Source organism: Rattus norvegicus, chromosome 3, assembly GCF_021556685.1.
Source record: "Rattus norvegicus strain SHRSP/BbbUtx chromosome 3, alternate assembly SHRSP_T2T, whole genome shotgun sequence".
Lineage (NCBI taxonomy): Eukaryota > Metazoa > Chordata > Mammalia > Rodentia > Muridae > Rattus > Rattus norvegicus.
In genome coordinates this window covers 19,281,434-19,301,008 of record NC_141536.1, presented here as the reverse complement: position 1 = coordinate 19,301,008, position 19,575 = coordinate 19,281,434, and the positions used below count along the sequence as shown (strand labels likewise).

The 19,575-nt window shown below is 38.8% G+C and overlaps 2 protein-coding genes and 1 pseudogene across 6 annotated transcripts in view; all 3 read right to left on the bottom strand.

The window, feature by feature from the left end:
* The window catches only part of Or1j20 (olfactory receptor family 1 subfamily J member 20), a 62,454-nt gene that overhangs the window by 20,565 nt on the left and 22,314 nt on the right, over positions 1 to 19,575 (bottom strand). The window lies entirely within an intron of this gene.
* Positions 1 to 19,575, bottom strand: part of Or1j4 (olfactory receptor family 1 subfamily J member 4) — a 47,698-nt gene that overhangs the window by 5,809 nt on the left and 22,314 nt on the right. For 2 of the 5 annotated variants that reach the window (XM_087653692.1, XM_087653691.1), the window contains one exon: positions 3,604 to 3,776. The exons of the other annotated variants lie outside the window; for them this stretch is intronic. The gene's annotated coding sequence lies outside the window, so the exon portion shown is untranslated. The remainder of the gene's footprint in view (positions 1 to 3,603; positions 3,777 to 19,575) is intronic. 5 annotated transcript variants of the gene reach the window in all.
* Positions 6,205 to 6,968, bottom strand: Or1v2-ps1 (olfactory receptor family 1 subfamily V member 2, pseudogene 1; annotated as a pseudogene).

Genomic DNA, 19,575 nt, shown 5'->3' with positions numbered 1-19,575 from the left:
CAGCATGTAGAAGTATGCAAATTGACCCATTCTTATCTCCTTTTACAAAGCTCAAAAGCCCTTCACATAAACCTAGATACATTGAAACTAATAGAAGAGAAAGTGTGGAAGAGCCTTGAACTCATAAACACAGGAGAAATTTTCCTGAACAGAACATTAATGGCATATACTCTAAGATCAAGATGCGACAAAAATCTCATAAAATTGCAAAGGATCTGTAATTCAAAGTACACTGTCATTATTACAAAATAGCAATCAACAGATTGGGAAAAGATCTTTAGCAATCCTATATCAAGTACAGGGCTAATATTCAGTATATACAAAGATATCAAGAAGGTAGAGTCCAGAGATTCAAATAATCTTATTAAAAATGGAGTACAGAGCTAAACAAAAACATTTTAACTGAGGAATACCTAGTGACTGAGAAGCACCTAAAGAAATGTTCAACATCTTTAGTCATCAGGGACATGCAAATCCAAACAACCCTGAGGTAGCACCTCACACCAGTCAGAATGCCTAAGATAAAAAACTCAGGTGACTGTAGATGCTCTTGAGGATGTGGAGAAATATGAACACTTCTCCATGATTGATGGTATTACAACCACTCTGAAAATCAGTCTGGTGGTTCCTCAGAAATTTGGACATAGTACTACCTGAGAACCCTTGCTATACCATTCCTGGGCATACACCCAAAAGATGCTCAAGCATATAAGAAGGACACATGCTCTACTATGTTTATAGCAGCATTTTTTATAATAGCAAAAAGTTAGAAAGTACTCAGATGCCCTTCAACAGAGGAATGAATACAGAAAATGTGGTGCATTTACACAATGGAGTACTACTCAGATATTAAAAACAATGACTGCATGAAATTCTTAGGCAAATGGAAGGAACTAGAAAACATCATCCTGAGTGATGTAACCCAGTCACAAAAGAACACAAATGGTATGCACTCACTGATAAGTGGATATTAGTCCAAAAGCTTAGAATACCTTAAAAAAAAACAAAACAACCCATTAACCAACCAAACAAACAAACAAAAAACATTCATAGATCATATGAAGCCCAACAAGAAGAAAGACCCAAATGTGGATGCTTAATTCCTTATTGGAAGGGAGAATAAAATACTCATGGGAGGAAATTCAGGGACAAAGAGAGGAGCAGGAACTGAAGAAAAGGTCATCCAGAGACTGCCCCACATGTAGTTCTATCCTATATGCTGCCACCAAGCCCAGTCACTCTTACTGATGCCAAGAAGTGCTTGCTGACAGGAGCCAGATATAGGTGTCTCCTGAGAGGTTCTGCCAGAGCCCTAATGATACAGATGAGGATGGTTGTGGCTAACCATTGCACTTAACAAAGGGACCCCAACAGAGGAGTTAGAGAAAAGAGTGAAGGGGTTTGCAACACTAAAGGAAGAACAACAACATCAATCAACCAAACCCTATCAGAGCTCCTATGGACTGAACCATCAACACAGAGGATGGCATTGTCCAGCATCAATGGGAGGAAAAGCCTGTGGTTCTGTGAAGGCTCATTTCTCCAACGTAGGGTAATGCCAGGGTGTTGTGTTTAGAGTGGGTTGGAACAAGAGAGTCCTCATGGAAGCAGGGGTATGGGGAAGGGGTATGGAAGAGGGGAGAAAGAGGATAACAATTGAAATATAAATACATAAACTATCCCAGAAAAATAAAATTGAAAGAGGAAATGCGACCTAATTTTTATTAATATTTAAAGTCTAAGGTGGATATTTCAATGTGTTCAATAATAAATACTTCAATAAGCCTGGCTCAAAAATAAACTTCTGGAGATGTAATACACTGGAAAAATCATTCATTCTGCATGCATGAGGCTCTGAGTTCAATACCCAACAAGGCAAAAGCAAATGGCCACTGCCAAATATGTACGGCCAATGTTTCAGTTATTCATGAAGTTGGTTAGAAAAGAGACAAATCTGTTAACTATGATATCAAGTAGAACTATTTCACTTACTGTTATTTTTGTATAATTTTCTAATCTCATCCAGATTCAATGACCTCAATGTAGAAAGACTGTTTTTGTTTGTTTTATTTCTAATGAAGAACTCCCCCCCCAAAAATCAAAACAAACAAACATACAAACAAACAATAACCACTGCTGTTCTCCTTTGTCCTTTCTAGATTCTTTGGGCTCAAGCAAGTGGACCTACCCATTTACTGAGCAACCCTCTTATCAGGAATGTATATATGTATACATGTGTGTGTATGTGTGTGTGTAGCTTCTTCCCCTAAAACTATTGTCTTCTCTTGGAAATGCTCTAAAGCATTATCTAGAAATGCTGTAGGGATGTTGGAAATAGAGTTGATGACCTAGTTCCTGATTTTTTAAAAGCTCATTTTAAAGATCCCACACACTCTGCAACTGCAAAATTCCACTCATTCTGCTGGTCCTCTCTCCTGTCTCTCCTCACAACTGAATCTGCCCCCACATTCCCTTCTCTCTACCCTCTCCCAAGGGAGCCTCCCAGGAGTCAATGTGTTGACCATAGCCAGGATGCTCAACAGTGGGGACATAGAACCTTAAGAGGCCACCTCCTGTAGCCAGGCAGGAACTCCAGTGGACGGATGAGGATACCAACCCACCCAAAAACTTTTTGGCTCAAAATTCTTCCTAAAAGAAATGTAGGACAAAGACAGAGCAGAGACTGAAGGAATGGCCAACCAATAACTGCCCAACTTGAAACCCATCCCATGGTTAAGCACTACTCCCTGTTCTGTTATGTTTATAAACAGGAACTTAGCATAGCTGTCCTCTGAGGTGATCTACCAGCAGCTGACTAAAATGACACATGTACCCACAGTCAAATATTGAACAGAGATCAGGGACTTGTATGGGGTCAGACATCTTGTAACCTGACATCTGGGAGATCTCAGAAACCAAGCTACCAACCAAAGAACATACATAGGCTAAAAATGAGGCTGTCAGCACATATCTACCAGATGTGCAACTTAGTCTCCATGTTGGTCCCCTGACAACTGGAGAAGAGGCTGTCCCTAAAGCTATAGCCTGACCACAGTATCCATTTCCAATTATCTACCTTGTCTAGCCACAGTGGGAGAGGATGGGCCTAACACTGCAGAGACTTTATGCTCCAGGGTGGGGGGATACTTGGGAAGGACACCCTCTCAGAAGAGAAGAAGATGTAGGAGGATTTCTGCATGGGGAGGGTATTAGGAGCAGGCACTGCTTGGGATGGAAAGAAAGAAAGGAAGAAGGGAGGAATGAAGAAATGGAGGAAGGAAGGAAGGGAGGAAGGAAGGGAGGAAGGAAGGGAGGAAGGAAGGGAAAAAGGAAGAGAAAAAGGAAGGAAGGAAGGAAAGAAGGAAAGAAGGAAAAGAACGGAAGAAAGAAAGCTCATGTTAAGCTCAAATTAATGCCCAGAGCCTGCTACACATATGGACAGAGTGAGTGAGGTGAGACATCAGGATCTCATCGTAGTTCTCAAGGACAGCAATTGCTAGAAGAGCTGACTTAAGTGTCAAATTTTTCTTTTACTTTACACTTCTTTCTAGTTTGATCATCCTCTGATCCTGTATCAGCACACCATTTCCCTTTGGCCCTTACCAAAGAGTAGACAAAAATATTAAGGAGAATCTTGAGTGGTCAAAAGGGAAAAAATGCCTGGCCTGGTCCCCAGGTTTTCCACTGCTTTCAAGTGTTTTGCGGCTGCTAGGCTCCATGTTCTGAAGGATAAAGCTCTATGGCTGAGTGCAGCATGGTACATTTAGATCAGCAGGCTAAAAAGGGAAAAAGGAAAAGAAAAGAAATGAAGAATGTACACGAGGCTTGGTTATATTTTATCACTTCAGTGTGATAATTTTTAAATTTGTGAAGGAGTCATTTTTAAAATTTAATATTTTTAAAATTTTCACTTACAAAAACAGATTCCCTTATGGCATCTTCATGCATACTCCATTTTGATTGGCTTCTCTCACATACACCCTGACTAGATCCTCCATTCCCAGTATTATTTCCCCTGCTTAAAAACTAATAAATATTTCAATAAACATTTTAAAAGGAAAATAACATGTATTGATGAACATACAATAACAAACTTAAAATTTAGAAATATAATATGAAATTAAAACCTCAGTTAAAAGGAAAGTTTGATCTGAAATATACCAAGGTGTTGATGTTAATATCTTGGTAATTGATTGCATATAGTCACTATTTTTGTCTATCCTTAAAAAAAATCACAAAAACCATTTTACCATTTTCTCTGTAAATGCTTTTTTATTTTATTGCCTAAAAACAGTTTCCCCATTCTAAAAATACTCTAGAACACCCTAATAAATCAATAAGTATCAGATTGTACTAGGGAATGGAGGCAAGAAATCAATGGATTGTATCAAGAAGCTGAGAAATGAGGGCTGTGTTTAGTACGTTGAGCTTTCTAACTAATTATATTCTCCAAATAAAAATTCAGTGCCATCTAAACTTAAGATGTTGAAAGAGAGATTATGCTAGATTGGCCATTTACTACCTACTCTAAATAAACACACATTGTGATACCTAAAAACATAAACAATGATATCAAGCTTCCAAAAAGGCTATGTAGTCAACTATCTCAGTCTTTTTTCTTCAATTCCCACGCCTTTTGAGGTGAAATTCAATGGAGTTATTGGCCAGTGATGACTACTAATCCCTGTTTCTATGAACTAGAAGTCAGAAATTACTTCATTAAGAGCACGTGGACACACACACACACACACACACACACACACACACACACACACACACACACACCCCTCAGCTACATCTCTGCTCTGAACTTCATGTTGAGGCTACCCAGCTCTCAGGAACAACTTCTAAGTTCACCTCTAGGAGATCCAGTACAACCTCATGGCCCAAGCCCCTCCCTGACAACAAAGAGAAATATGTCAAACCTACAGGTGTGAAGACTCCACTCTGTATTTCAGAGAAAAGACACAATGAACTAGGAAACCAAGCTTTAAGCTGTTAAAGATGTACTGACTTCTGAGTTTCCTTCTGACTCCCTCCAGGACAGATGCCCTAGGGCATCTAAAGTTTGATATTCAAGAGAATTACCCAGGGAACTTGTTAAGCAGTGCAGTTCCAGAAAACCTTATTCAAGAGAGTTGGTCAGGTCACTCTTAAACATGAATTTCTAAGAAAAGACTTTGAGAAAATACTGTCCTTAGGAAAAAAATCCAGCTTGCTTGTGAATGTGAGCAGAAGGAGAGGTGGGGAGACCTTCTCAGCTACAGTCAGATTTCCCCTGCAAGGTCATACTTGGAAAAACTTTTTCAAATGGAAAGGCTCTTTTCTATGTGTTTGATTGTTACTTAGAAAGTTAATTTCCCTTTTGTACCAGAACTCTAGATAATATAAACATGGGGTTAACCTTTCTATCATTGGTTTACTAATCCATCTAAATATTTTTGTTAATAAACAAATATGTATATATAAGTGGAATTTATTTTATAGCACGTGTTTTCTATAAAAAATTAATGTGCTTATTTTTATTTCCATGTTTCTATATAGCATTACACTTTTAAGAATATTTAATTACCATTTATATGTGTTCTTTTGAATGGTGTGTTTTACTGAGCGATACTTTTGGTTTGTGTTGTTTCATTTTTGCAAATCTCTTCATGTATTCTAAATATTAAATTGTGTCTGAAGTATAGTTGGCAAAAACTTGATATCCAGAGTTGAAATAAAAGTAAATTTAGTTTAGATTTGCTGGTCAAAAGATTTCTTTTATAAACTAACAATCCAATAATTGCTAAAAATATGGGAAGTGTTTCAAAGGAGGAAGGATTATACATGCCATGTACAGTCATATGGGAATAGTAAGTTTCACAACATAAATAGCCTTTATGTAGTCTATGAAAACTCACAAACAAAAAGAAATGATAAGGAGCTAATAATTACTGACTTGATAGTGCACATTGCATTCATGTATTGAAATATCAGTATACTACATATATAAATACAGTTACCACTTATTAATAAAAATAAAAATGAAACTATTAAAAAACATTTATACAGTGTAGCACTGTTAATTGAATTCTCATCAATTATTTTCATCCAATTTATTACTGTCTAAGAGCTTGAGGACAAAAATAATTTTTAAAAAACATTCAAGTTTGAAGTCAAGTTCATGTTATAAATAAAGATAGAGTTTTGACGAAAATATTCAGATGTTGCCATAAAAAGACTCTTATGTGACAAGAATATCCCAAGTGCTTCTTTTGTATCCCTGTTTCTAAAATTACAAATGTAGAGGTTTAACATGGGTATGACAGCTGTTTACATGACAGCTACAATGATGTCCTTGTCCATTATATTATTAGATGTTGGGAAAAGGTAGTGTTCAAATAGCCCCATAATAAAGAGACAGCATAGAGAGATGGGAGCTACATGTACACAATGCTTTACAAATTCCCACATTTGAAGAGCCCCTCAGAATTGTGGCCACAGTGTACCCATAAGATACCAATATACATAAAAATCTTAAATAAAGACTGCCATCCTGACTGTGAAGATGACCAATTCTTTGAGGAAGGTATCTGAACAGGCCAATTTAATCATGGCAGTTAGGTCTTAAAAGAAGCATGGCATCAGCACAGAACAGCAGCTATGTTAAGAAGATGCAAGAGAGGGGCTGGCACTATACAGGATTTAAAACACAACTTTTCATAATGCACCAATTTTCTCATAATGGTGGTAGAGTGGAGATGTTTTGGACATACATCATTGATGTAACTGGGAAGCCACTCAGGCCAGTAGCAAATAAAAAAAAAATCATCCTCCAATGGAAATGACGATTAGTGTACATGTCCGTCAGCAACTTAGGTACAGTGACAGATGAGAGAAAAAGATTCTTGTGAAGACCAAGTGCTGAGAAAGAAATACATGGGGGTGGAGGTGAGAGTCCAGTCAATGGACAGGATGATGAGCATGTCCCTGAGTTTGAAATCTCATTATTCCCTGTGTGTCTTGAAATTCTACTGATCTCTACCCTGGAAATCTCCACCCCTAAGAGAGCCTTATACAAGCATGGGGAGAGAAGACAGTAATAGGTGACCCAGAAGTTAACTTCTTTGACTTATAGCTAGGAATTTTAGCTGTAGCCAGAGCATGCAGAGAAGCTGCTCATCTTTGAATACTACAGTCTAATTTTTTTCAACAAGTACTCAGTGGGCACAAATGAAGATCACAGCTATATAGAAGCTATATCCTTTTCCGTAACACACAGAGAAATGATGAATTAAGTCTGGATGTTGTAGGGCCAGAGCCTGGAGAAGGGTTTACTGAAGCTTATGACAGGTATTAGGAATGGTACGAGGAAGAATTTATGTGAGGAGCCAAGAGCTACTTCATATAAGTGGGCGAGAAGAGAGAAAAAAGAAATCCAAGAGCATAAGAAGCCAGCACCTATCCCCAGGAAGAATAAAATTTCATGTTTGGTGGTAGGGCTTGAAATTGACTGGATTAGATGTTTTCTATCTAGGGTAATAGCCTTGTGAGTTAGACTAATATTTAAACTGAGATAAGTTTCCCAAGGAGTGGACAGTTGGACCATACTAGGTAAAACCTTATATCCCATGTTGGACTGAGAGTTTAATAAGGAAGAGTATCAGCCTTGGTAATTTTCAGGGATGGGCAAAGGAGAAGTTCAAATTTCAGAAAAGATAAAGAGAATAAATCAGAGTCCTGGATAGGTAGGTTTAGGCTGTTCTAGAACCCCTGGGGTAGGATGGTAGAAATGTGTTAGGTAAAAAAGTATGTCTAAGTCAGTCCAAGTAAAGCCAAAGATATTTTGTCACTGGGAGTCCAGAAGAATAGAAAAGAAGGCATCACTGAGGTCCAGGACAGAGGAATTGGAGGCCTTTGTAGAGAGCAGAGTATAGGGCTTGGATACAACTGGGTGATGAGGAGCCACTGCTGAGTTGATAAGTTGGATATCCTGAATCAAGTGATTGGTTATATTAGGTTGTTCAACTGAGAGTATGGGAGTGTTATATGTGAAAGATGTGAGGTGTAAAAGATTTTTCTATAAAGGTTGAAGGTAAGAGGCTTACATCTCTTAAGGTTTTGGAGAGAGGGTATTAATTGAGCCTAAATGAGGTGTCTCATGAGGTTTTGTAATTGAATAATGAGAGGGGAATGATGTTTTGCTATGAAGGGTTTTTGGGTTTTCAACATCCATAGATCCCCCTGGGAAATCAATAAGGGTAAAGGTGTATCAGACTGTGTGGTGTGGAGGAGAAGGAAAAGATTATGAATGATGAACATGGGGACAAGCAGATAGAGAAAGAAAGGAAATAGAGGATCCCATTTTAGCTAAGAAGTTCCATCTCCCATCTTAGTAAGAGAGCAGGACATCTATGTTGATACTATAAGAAAGAAATGATTAAGAGGGATACCACAAAATATACAGATAAGGGGTGGTGTTTGGTGTGTCAGGTAAGCTTGTCCCAACTCAGGCAATGAAAGAACAGGAAAAAGAGTCGGTACCCAAAACTCCATTTGGATTGAAAGAGTAATCCCCATGTCCAGAAGGAAGGAGTTAGATTGTCTTTATACTGTGATGGCTACCTAGGGCTTCTTGTCAGAGATAGTGGTAGTTAGACCAAGAGGACCTGGGGGCCCCTCAGTCATCAATGGTCTGACCTAGAGGGTTGGCTAGAGGGGAGACTGGGCCTGAATCTCCTTGCTGCAAGGGACATAGGGTCAACCAATACCGCAAAGTCCCTCTTGATGGCACAATGGGCAGAATGGTTTGTAAGGATTTGAACAGACCTGGGACTAATGACCCTCCTAACCACATTTGAAGCAGGGACCTGGAGATTCCTAGGCTTTGGGAGTCTGGGCAGCTGCTATGGTCAACTGAAAGGATCTTGACTCTCTCAAGATGTGTATGGATGTTTGTTCTTGCTGGCTTCTTCCACCCACCCTGTTGTTGTGAAAATATAAAAATAAAAAAAAAAGTATTGTGGTCTTTTACCACACTAGGTCCAGCACCACAGTGCCCCAAGATATCTGCTAGATATCTTGGCGGAAACACATCCGAACTCCTTGGCGGCCCAGTCTCCTGCCGCCGCACACTTTCCTACACTCAAACCATCACATAAAAGAACATACAAAACAATAATCTTAGATCCAATTGATAAGATATAATTATCCACTTAAAAATACAAAGCCCGGTACCATCCATTGCTTAGGAACATTAATAACAACCTGTAAATACACAGAGCAGAATATTAACATCACCTGCCATGGCTTCTCACCCTCTCCTCAGTCTCATCTCTCTTTTCTCCTCTAGTCTCCTCCTCTTCCTTCAAACTTCTCTCCTGCCCATCCTTCCTTCTCCTCCAATGACAGGCCTCCTTCTATCCTGTACCTGCCCTTCACCTGCACTTTACAAATTCAATGGGGAGGTTCTGGTGAAGTCACCTGATTCCTGAGTATGTGACTTGGCAGCTGTCCTTGGGGCAGTGGAATTAGCATCAAAATACAAACAACTTCAGGGCAAACCACAACACCACCCTATTTGGTTCCAAATTCTAGGGTATGACTCTTCAACCACTTCTTCCTTCCACCTGTTCTATCTGTCTCTCTTTACCTACTTGGTAAGGTTTCTTGATCCTGCTAAGCTCTCCAAGTCTTTACCATGTAGGCATCGCTGTAGTTATTAAGATACTTGCTCCTCTTCCTCTGTTGAAACCTTCTCTGTTTCCTTGCCTTCACTTCTTAGGAGTTGCATTCATTTCTGTAACTCTTTCCTCTCTTCTTCCATGAACTCATGTTTTACTAAAGCCTTGCTCTGTTACTATAAAAAGCTTGGCCTCGGTACTGCTCAATATCCAAACCTGACATTCTCAATTTTCAATGGTGGCAACTTTCTCTCCCTGCACAAACAAATGATCTGAAAATCTTTTTTTTTCCTTTTCTTTTTTTTGTTTTTTTCCGGAGCTGGGGACCGAACCCTGGGCCTTGAGCTTGCTAGGCAAGCGCTCTACCACTGAGCTAAATCCCCAACCCCTGAAAATCTTTTATACCTAAATTTGCACTCTCCTCCCTCTATTTCTTCATATCTATACATATTCAGGGTAGTTCTAACATGTGGACATCTATCATTCAAGAGATCATAGCCTGTTGTAATAAGATTGGAAAATTGCTCTAAATCAGGCTGTCAAAGACTGATTCAGTTCCCTATCAAGGTCCTTATCCATCTCCTTTTCATCTGGGATTATTCCTATGCCTCTTTTCTCTATAACTAAAGGAAAATTTCTGTAAAAAGTAACTAGAAATTTATTGGGGTTGCTCATATTTACCCTGCAAATACCGTGGGACAAGTCTTGGCTCTCCTAAATGCCTTAATAACACTCTGCCTGGCTGCTTTGGGGAATGTTGATGTCACTATCATTTGTGACCTCATCCATTGGATTATTAGACTCTCTATTCTTTCTGCTCATTAATTACTTTGAGACAAATACTACTATCACCCTTATCTCTCTTACATCTCTCTCTTTGGTATTGCTGATCGTTTTAACTCCTCAAGGACATGCTTTATGGGTATACTGAATTCCTTGGACTATAGGAATACCTTGACCTTGAGCCCTGCCTCTCAGATGTTATATTCAAATGTTCACAATGCTTCAAACCTCAATAGTGCTCAAGTGAACTGCTGCATACCTTCTGGGTTGCCTGGGACATGTGCTCCAGTGTTCCTTTATCCAAAATTAAGAGTGATACCAGGTGTAGAATCCTTGCTGGTTTCTAACAAAGGGCCTATAGTGGTGTAAATGAGTGATTAAGATCTTATTCCTTCTTACAATCCTGGGGGGTAGGTGGCTGCTAGTGTTCCACTGGAGCAGCGGGATTGACTACCTCCCTAACTCACAGTTTATCTAGGATCTCCAACAGGTGGCTCAGACCATTCATGGACAAGTAGACTTTCTGGATGCTATAGTACTATAAAAGTTGGTGAAGATTAGATTTACAAACAGCAGAAAAAGGTAGACTTTGTCCTTTTCTCAGGGAGAAATTTTGCTTCTATGTTACCAAATCATGTATAGTTAGATACAAGATCTGACAACTACAAATGGAACTACAAAAATCTAAGCAACAGTTCATTGTTGTTGAATCATTAACAGTCCAGTATGCAATTGGGTACTGTCTTTCTTAACTCCCATTCTCCTTTTCATAATCCTACTAGGGATACCTTGCCTTATAAACTTATCTAGATTTCTTCAAGAAAAGATTTCTAACTAGACATTTTTTATTGTCATATAAACTTTTATTTTAAATCAAATATAAACAGATAATTTTCCCTGGTTTTTTGTTTATTTATTTATTTTTTACACTCCAGATTTGATTCCCCTCCTGGTCTATCTCCTGAGAGTTCCACATCCTATACCTCCTCCCTGTTCCCTGATACTCTCACCCTCATTTGTCTCCACAAGGATGTCAGATGTCCCCACTTCACCCACCCCACCAGACCTCTAAACTTCCTGGGGTTTCCAGTCTCTTGAGGGTTAGGTGCATCTTTTCTGACTGAACCCAGACCCAGGAATCCTCTGCTGTATATGTGTGGGAGGCCTCATCCCAGCTGGTGTATGCTGCCTGCTTGGTGATCCAGTGTCTAAGAGGTTTCAGGGGTCCAGGTTAATTGAGACTGCTGGTCCTCCTACAGGGTTACCTTCCCTGTTAGCTTCCTCCAGCTTTTCCCTAATTCAACCCGGGGGTGAGCAGCTTCTGTTCATTGGTTGGGTGCACATATCTGCATCTGACTCTTTCAGATAGATGCTTGTTGGGTCTTTTGGAGAGCAGGCATGGTAGGTCCCTTTTTGTGAATGCACTACAGAACAAAGGAAGGTTAATAAAAGCTGCAAGGAACAAAGAAAAACCTATCAAAAATTATACCTGACTTCTCGACAGAGAGTGTAAAAGCTAGAAAAGCCTGGATAGATTCTGTCTTATAGCTTCTAAGAAACCACAAATGCCAAACAAGCCTACCATACTTGGCAAAACTTTAAATCACTATAGATGGAGAAAACAAAGTATTCCAAACCAATACCAAATTTAAGAATATCTATAAAAAATATCCAGCACAACAGAAAACTTGAAGAACACACACACACACACACACACACACACACACACACACACTAACATGACTGTGTAAGGGTGTTGCTACTGTGAACACACACAGTTACCAAGGCAACTCTTATAATTACAACATTTAATTGGGGCTGGCTTACAGTTTCAGAGATTCAGTCCATTATCATCAAGACAGGAACATGGAATCAGCCAGGCAGACATGGGGCTTAAGGAACTGAGAGTTCTACATCTTCTTCTGAAGGTTGCTGAGAGAAGACTGGCTTCTAGGCAACTAAGATGATGGTCTTAAAGCCCATGCCCACAGTTACACACTTCCTCCAACAAAGCCATACCTACTCCAACAAGGTTACACCTCCAAATAGTGCCACTTGACAAGCAAAGCATATGTAAACCACCACAACCACCATCAAAATAACTGGAATTCACAATCATTAGTCATTAGTATCTCTGGACATCAATTCACCAGTAAAAAGACATAGACTAATAGAGTAAATGCCAAAATAGTTTCCATCATTGTGCTGCATAGAAACAAAAACAAAATCAAAGAAGTAAACAAAAAAGATATAGATAGAGAAGAGCTGGAAAAAAGTTTTTTCAAGCAAACAGACCCCAAAAGCAAGCTGGAGTAGCCATTCTAATATATAATAAAATTGATTTTCAACCAAAATTAATCAAAACCAATGTGGAAGAATGCTCATGCTTATCAAAGAAAAAAATCCATCAAGTTGACATCTCAATTCTGAACATTTATGCCAAAAGCAAGTGTACTCACATTCATAAAAGAAACATTAGTAAAGCTTAAATCTCACATTGAACCCCACACTTTAATAGCCAGAGAGACTTCAACACCCAACTATCACCAACAGACAGGCCATTGAGACAGAAATTAAACAGAGAAATAATGAAAGCAACAGATGTTGTGAACCAAACAGGCCTAACAGATAACTATAGAAATGTTCATCTAAACACAAAACAGAATACATTTTTCTCAGCACTTCATAGAACCTCCTCTAAAACTGACCGTACATCTGGTCACAAAGCAAGCCTCAACAGATCCAAGAAAATCAGAATAACTGCTTGTATCAGAGTACCATGGATTGAAGCTGGCCTTCAACATCAAGAGAAACAACAGAAAGCCCACATAGTCATGGAAACAAGGTTTCTGTCAGAGCAATACTAGCCAAGACTCCTAGCATTGTAGAATATGGGTTCTAAAGTAGTTACTTCCTGTAGCCAGACAGGACACCCAGTAGAGGGATGAGGACAACCACCTATCCACAAAATCTTTGGCCCAAATATGTCTTGCCTACAAGATATGCAAGGATTAAGACAGAAGAGAAACTGAGGGAGGGGTCAGCCAATGACCACCCCAAGTTGACAGTCAACCCATGTGCAAGAACTAATCCCTAAAGCTTTTAATGATACTCTGTTATTCCTGTAGACAGGTGAGAGGCTCCACCCATCAGCCAGTGGAAAGAGACCTACACTCAAACATTAGATGGAGCTCTGGGTGTCTTGAGGTAAAGTTGGGGGAAGTATTGAGGAGCCCCAAAAAGGACAGGGTCAACATAGGACGACCAACAAAGTCAATTAACCTGGACCCTTGGGTACTCTCAGAGACTGAACCACCAAATAAATATCACACATGGGTTGGACCTAGGCTCCCTGCACAGTATGTTGCAGATGTGGTGGTTTGGTCTTCCTGTGGGTTTCCAACAACTGGAGTTGTGGGTTGTCATTGACTCTGTGGCCTGCCTGTGGATCCTGTTCCCCTAATTTGGCCACCTCATTTGGCCTCGGTAGGAGAGGATGTGCCTATCCTCTAGTGACTTGATTTACTAAGGTGGGTTAAGAATCCAGGTCACCTCTCTTCTCAAAGGAGACAGGGAAAGGGATTCAGAGAGAATATCTGCCTGAGGTGGGACCAAACGGGAGTTAGCAATCAGGATATGAAGTGAATGAATAAATAAATAAGCAAACAAATGAACAAATAAATAGTGAAAAATGAGATAAAAAGTTAAACTGAATTCTCAGTAGCGGAACCTGGAATGTCAAAGAAACACTTAAAGAAATGTTCAACATTCTTAGACATCAGGGAAATGAAATTCAAACCCACTCTGAGATTCCGTCTTATGCCCATCAGAATGACTAAGATCAAAAACCCAAATGAGAACACATGCTGACGAGTAAGTATGTGGAACAAGGTGGACATTCCTTCATGGTTGGTGTGATTACAAATTTGTTCAACTACTTTGGACATCAGTTTGGCAGTTTCTCAGACAATGGGGAATAGTTCTAACCTGGAAACTATAACACACCTGGGAATATACTCAAAAGATTGCTTACTATATCACAGGGACAACTTGCTCAACTTGTGTTCATAGCAGCTTTATACATAATGGCCAGAAACTTGAAACAACCTAAATGTCTCTCAACTGAAGAATGAATAAAGAAAATGTGGTACATATATAAAATGGAATACTAAATTATTAAAAGTAAAGACACCATGAATTTTGCAGGCAACTCAATGGAACATCCTGAGTGAGGTAACCAAGAAAGATACATGTCATTCATATATATATCTCCTAATATATATATATATATATATATATATCCTTATAATTGGACATTAACCATAAAGTTCAGGATAACTATGCTACAATCCATAATTCCGAAGAAATGGGGTAATAATGAGGTCTCAAGGGAGGATATGTGAATTATGCTCAGAAGGAGGAATAAATATCCTGAGATGTGGATAAGGACAGGGAACTTGGTAGAGGGTCAGGAGGGGTGTGAGTATGGCAATCAGGCACGGCAGGAGGGCCTATTGGGAAGGCTGAGAGTGAAAATGGATGTTAGTGAGAATATCTCTGGGACTATCTGTTGACCTGGGATGAGAGGTGCTATGTGGTGTCTATGTGGATGACACTAGCTGAGATTCCTACCAGCATGGGATATAGAGACTGAAGTGGCCACCTCCTGTAGCCAGGCAGGATTTCTAATGGAAGGAGGGGAACATTGCCCCCCATACACACAAAATCTCCAACCCCAACTTTGTCTTGCTTATAAGATGTGCATGGATAAAGATAAAACAGTATCTGAGGGGACAGCCAACCAATGTCTGGCCCTACTTTGAGACCCATTCCATGGAAAAGAATCAACTTCTGACCATATTAATTATACTGTGCTATGCTTGCAGACAGGACTCTAGCATGACTGTTTCCTGAGAGCATTCACCCAGTGGCAGATGGAAACAGATGCAGAGACCCATAGCCAACCATTAAGCAGAGCTGGGGCAGTCTTGTGGATGATCCAGCCAGAGGAGTCAAGGACATCACAAGAAAACCAACAGAGTAAACTAACTTGGGACCGTGGGGGCTCATAGTGACTGAACCAAAGAGTCTTCAAGGGCTGGACCTAAGCTCCACACTTTTGTAGATGTGCAGCTTGATCTTCACGGGGGTCCCCTAACATTTGGAGCTAGAGCTGTCTCTGACTCTGTTGTAGGCCATTGGACCCCATTCCCTTCCCAGACTGCTGTTTGGGCCTCAGCAGGCCAGTAGGTGCTTAGTCCTATTGGGACTAAACGTCCTAGGGTTCAGTGGTACCAAAACAGGGTTTTCCCTTCTCTGAGAAGTGAATGGGGTGATGGGGGGAAGGGATTAGCAAGGGTGGTGCTATTAGGAGCGGACGGAGGGGAGCTGCAATTGGGATGCAATATGAATAAAATATAAACAATGGAGAAAAATTAAGCATGTAGTCCTCAATATGCATATCTATGTATTATTGATATATATGTGTGTATATATAATTTATATATATATATAAATAATTAAAATATGTTAACAATTGAAGGCAAAATTAAAGTCTTTACATTTATTCAAATGTTTCTCTAGTATGAAAATTTTCTGTCTTTTGTCAAGAGTTTGTGACTCCCTATGGACAAGTAGCAGCTCTCCTCCCAGTTCCAGACTGAATGTAGGAAGTATGATCTCATAATCTATAGTGCCCACCATTAAAGGGGAGTTACTCCGTTATGAAGGTATCTACCCTTTCACTCTGAAGTTGATGTGTCTGGATTTGAAAACTCACCTGAGAAATTTTTGAACCATTTTCAAGATTAGTACAATTTGGACAAATGTCTACCTCAAGAATTGTTATAATGGATATGGTTAAATAAGCAAATGGTTATAAAAAACTTAACAAGTAAATTAATCTGCAAATGATTAAATACATATCTATATTCCCAAAGGGGCTGACTGTCTTTGTATCTAGCAAATGCTCAAGTCCATAGGGAATATTAGAAGAACACAGTGATCGTTCCCTAATTGTCTCTCACCAGAAACTGTGTCAGTGCTCTCCTGGGTTTACAAACCAACTCTAAAAGACAAATCCTTCAGTTACTGTCTTGGAGCTGGTGAAAAGAGTGTGCCACTTGATAGGCATGATATTATGATTTCTCTGTTCACTCTGCCTCTAAGTCATTTGAAGAACATTAACAAATTCATGGAAATGACGTTTGATTATCTGTCACTAAGCTTGGTAAGGGCAGTATTCATAAGGTTTTACCCAAGAACATTACAGTGTGTGTTTGTGTGTGTGTGTGTGTGTGTGTGTGTGTGTGTGTGTGTGTGTGTGTGTATGTGATCTATAACTGGTCATAAAGACTGTTGGAAGAAGAAGTAGGGGTTAAAAAGATAGATCAATATTTCAGGTCATTGTCATATGTAATTCTACTTAAATTATATTTAAAATATATGTGGGTAGTTGATGATCAGTTATAAAATCTAGCACATGATTAATATAATCAAACAAGAAAAATATTCTGAATCTCAAGTAACCTCAGTAAACATAATGATTTTTTGAAGTTTATATTTTTCTGTCATAACTTTTTATCATTTTCCTCTCGTTATTAAATATTTGATCTGCATCCCAGTTGTAAGTACATCAATAGTTAATAATCTACATTTTTGCATAGTTAAAGCATATCAATATATGGTTTACTGTGACATACATTTACTGCAACTTTTCACATATATACTTCATTGACTACATATTATGTCCAGTGAATTTATATTGGCCCTAAGCTTATTAACTAGATAGTCCATTTAAAAAACTTGCCATGAGGATGTAGGGGTGGTTCAGGAGTTAAGAGTTCTTATTGATTTTCCAGGTGACTTGAGTCTGGTTCCCAGTACCGACATGAGGTGGCTCACAGCTATCTGTAACTCCAGCTCCAGAGGACCAAACACCCTCTTCTGATCACATAGGCACTGTGATTATGTGACATACATACAAACATACATACACATACAAACAAAAATGAATAAAAATGGTTTTGATTGACTAGAATATTATCTCCTTTGGTCAGGATACCAGGAAATTTCAGCTCTCAGTCATAAAAATTTATGTCAAGTAGTGGACATTTTAAACTCTCTGATTACTTCAATGATCTTACTAAAGATTTGTAAAATGCATCAGTGCAATGGCTTTATTAAAAAGGAATCTCTATTCTATCAGTGTATGCTGTTCTAGAAGTGATTAAACATAAATAATGGTTGGGAGCATAATTTTTTTAATTAGACTATTTTTATATTAAATGCCCCCCAGTCTTTTCCATGATACATGGGCTTATATAAATTATTTACATTCTCTCAGCCTTATTTTTCAATTGGTTAAGCAAAAATTGTGTATTTTAAAATTTAAAATTTTATTTTATATTATGAGTATTTTGCTTGTACGTATGCCTAAGTACCATTTGCCTACCTTGTGCCTAAAGAGACTAAACAATAGTTTTGGATCCCTTGAAACTAGGGTTACAGACAGTTGTAAACATTTATGTGGCTGCTGGGGTTCAAACCCAGGTCCTCTGGAAGAGCAACCCCAGTGCTCTTACCCTCTGGTTCTCACATATATATTTGTAGTCATGTTAAGCTATGATAAAAACTATATGTCATAGAAGCTGGTCTATACTAATCAGTAGATTATGTAATTAATGAATGATTGCTAACCTAATTTATTAGTGTTATTAATATCATCAAGGCCTCTGTCTTGAAACCATAGATTTGTGGCTAAATCTTAAGTTCTCTGAACATTTCCTGGAACTCTTTAGTGTTAGTATGTGGCAATAATAACCTTACTTGTAGATGTGCTTGCTGAAGGCTTTTGATGTGAGAATACAGTTTTTGAAGATAGGCAGTCCTGGAATTGAATCACAGGTTCACTACAAGCTCTTACTGTAATGCAAGAAGAAAGACCCAGTGTTCTTTCGGGAATAAGTGAGTAGGACTTTAATAGAAATTGTGTAAATTAAGTGCTTGTTATATTTCATCATCAGTGCCACTGTTCTACAGTCAATTCTGTGACAATCATCTGAGCCAAATTAAAATGGTAAATTTCTTCTCACTGCTTTTAGCCAATGCATTCCTTCTGCCTGTAACCTCTGCCTTCCTCCCCACTCTGCTTACATTAAGAAAAGCAGTTCCACTGTTCTTCCTTCCAGGCTTCCTCACCCATGACTCTCATCGATTCCATCTCAGAATCAGTGTGGTTATAAGCCTCCTTCTACCAAGGAATATTTACATTAAACTTAATCTTCACTTGAAACTTTAAAATATTTTTATGTTGTTAAAAGAATTTTGAATAATGACATCCTACTGAAGGTGGTATTTGGGGCTGGGATATGGAAGTCTCAAAGCTGCAATGGAAATTATGCTACACAGGGGAGTGATTTTTCATGTTTCTTTGAGGGAGAAAACAGACAGAATTGAAAGCAACAGAAAGAGTGCTCCATTACTCATTCTACAATCAGTTAAGTATCTGCAGCCAGATTTGAACCCTAGATGTAAGAATTTGTGCAGAAAGTCTTTAGCCTTTAGAATGAAGTGATGGACCATGTCATTCACATGTTTCTGGGAGACTAAATGGGAGTGTTCACACATACTGAGACTCTGCTTCCAAATGGAATGTAGACATGATTGGTTACTTTACTGCCGTCATTGGTACTTATTCTTTTGACATGAATTATCACTGACTGAACTATGTTGGTTTATAAATACACTCTTCCTTTCATTTGGCCATAGCCTAGGGAACCAGGTTACTTTTAAGTCCAGACGACAAAGTAATGGCAGGGCCTCTAGACCTCTGAAATGTTGCTATATAATGTTTTAACCCATTTGTAACTTTCATATGGTGTGAGATAAAAAAAATACTGTCTCTATGTTGTGTGGATAGACAAGTGCCTCAGAACCACTTATAGAGAAGTCCATTCTTTATTTATACACTGACCCATAACACCATTTTTATCCACTGCAAATTCTTTATTATAAGCCTATCTGGACTTTGGCTCCCTCTTCCACTGCTTTTCTGGTTTACCTTTGTAATTAACTTTGTTTCTTATGATAATTGTAGTGTAATAATGTGCTTTTATATACTATCATA